Source organism: Corylus avellana, chromosome ca7 (assembly GCF_901000735.1).
Source record: "Corylus avellana chromosome ca7, CavTom2PMs-1.0".
Classification (NCBI taxonomy): domain Eukaryota; kingdom Viridiplantae; phylum Streptophyta; class Magnoliopsida; order Fagales; family Betulaceae; genus Corylus; species Corylus avellana.
The window spans coordinates 25,499,727-25,502,133 of NC_081547.1; positions in this window are offsets into that span (position 1 = coordinate 25,499,727).

The following is a 2,407-nucleotide window of genomic DNA, read 5'->3' on the forward strand; positions in this document are numbered from 1 at the left end:
TTACCTTATTCTGATTTGTAATCTCACTAAAATTATTTTTTAGTTATTTTATGTTTATGTTTTGAAATACGATTTCAATAATTAAAATTATAAAAATTATGTTTTTAAAATTGTACAATTGTTTGGTAAAATATATTAAAAAATATTTTTTTATTAATTGAGTGTTTTGATAACATTAAGATATAATTGCAATGGCCAAATTACCAATAAGAAAAAAAATTTATAACAGTTAAATAACTAACATTGTCTACAAGCCTCGGTAAAAGATCTAGATTCTCTTGAATTCTTAAGGAAACAAAATAACAAATTATATTCCCAAAATATTTATTTATTTCATTTCTCTCCCAAAACAAAAACAACTTGACTTTTTTTCTTCCTCATGTCAAAGTGAAATAAAATCTTAACTTTTTTAACTTTTCCCGTAAATTCTGAAAATTCTATATATATATATATATATATATATATAGAAGAGAGTATTACACAATCTTCTTCTTGGAAAGAGTATTACATTTACATACACACGTTTGGAGAGCGTTCTCAAGAACGCTCAGCATTTTATGCAGCAAATTCTAAGTTGTTTGGGGGCTTGGGTGTGAGATTTTTTTTTTCTTGAAGCTGCAAATTTAGTTATTTCATAATTACTGGAAGAAGTTAAAAAAGCTAAAATTTTATTTTACTTTGACAAGGGGAAGCAGAAGTGTAAGTTGTTTTCGTATTGGGAGAAAAATGAGTTGTACATTGTTTTTTTTGTTTTGAGAGATAAACAAAATAAATAAATCACTTCTAAAAACAAATTACACCATTTATGTGTTGCCTTTTTATTTAGGGAAATATAATGAGTTATTTCATTTCTTTAATAAGACCATAAAATGTGGCATTTATTTTAACCCTCAGATATAATGGACGATTAAATTTAAGAATTTGTGAAATTCGAATTCTTTAAGAATTCTAAAGGATCCAGATCCATTTTTAACACCTCTGCAAACAAAAGTGTAACTTATAATTTGACTTTAACTTTAAGTTTTGAGTAGTGATTTATATAACATTGGTGTGCATAAACAGTGTGCACACCAGTGTTATAATATTATAAAATAATATTTAAACAGTAAAAAAATACATATATTATAACACTGGCGTGCACACTATTCATGCACACCAGTGTTGTATAAATCACTACTCTTAAAGTTTTATACTTAGGCAATTATATCTTGCTATGTTACTTGTCTTTTTGTTTTGTTCTTGTTTTTGTGTTTTTTTTTTCTTTTATTGAGACAAATTCGAAATAGACATATAATAGAAAATAGAAAAATAATCCATCAAATTAAATTAATAATGTTTATCAAATTCAACTGTTACATAATTCACTAATAATTTAAATTAGTACATGATAAAAAAATAAAAAAATAAAAAATAAAAAAGAAGAAGAGTATGGACATCAATTGAAAACATTGAAACGGATCATGAAAATAAACAACACAAAAAATAAAAAATAAAGCCATCATTAAAATAACAGCATGTATGATATAGTTTAATCAACAATCAAGATTAAATCTTAAAGTTAACTTACTTTTATAAATTTTAAATATAAAAAATAAAATAAAAAAAAAAATTTTAAGAAATTCAATCTTAATTGTTTGATTAAACTATAACGTATATGCTCTTATTAAAATAATAGCACATAAGCCAAATTCACGGTCAATGTAAACTGTGTATTAAAAAAAAAAAAAAAAAGTCATTACTGTACATTATCACTATGTGCATCACTGTGCACTGACAATGGCACAGCAATCCGAAAAAAATCATCTGTAAAAAAAGCACGGTCACATCACTACATTACTATGCAGTACACAGTGACAAATCACTGTAAAATGTATAGTGATCGGAAAAAAAAATCTTATTGTACATTGTACAGTAAAAAAAACAACACAGATCACTGTAATCACGGCACACTGCGAATCATTGTACATTCCAACAATAATTAGATTTTCAAATCTAATTAATGATTATTAGTAATTATCATTCTAACATTTTAAATAAGCCTTTGAATTAATGTAGACTTGTTTATAACATTTTTAATTCAGTGTTAGTCTTGTTGCTAGTATCATACTTTTTATTATAAATTTTTTGCAATTTGATGCGAGAAATTGTCTGTAATTAAATAATTAAATTTATTTTGCACTTATAGAGATCACCAAATATATATATATTCAATTGAGACAATGTATCTCTCAAATTAATAAAAATTGTCAATGTACCAATGACAAAAATACCTTAATAAAATATCTTTTTTTAAAAAAAAAAAAAAAACTAATTTGATTTTTTAAAAAAAAAAAATTTGGGTGTGGAAATTTAAAAATTATTTTTTTCTTAAAGAAAATTTATTTTTTATTATTATTTTTCAAATTTA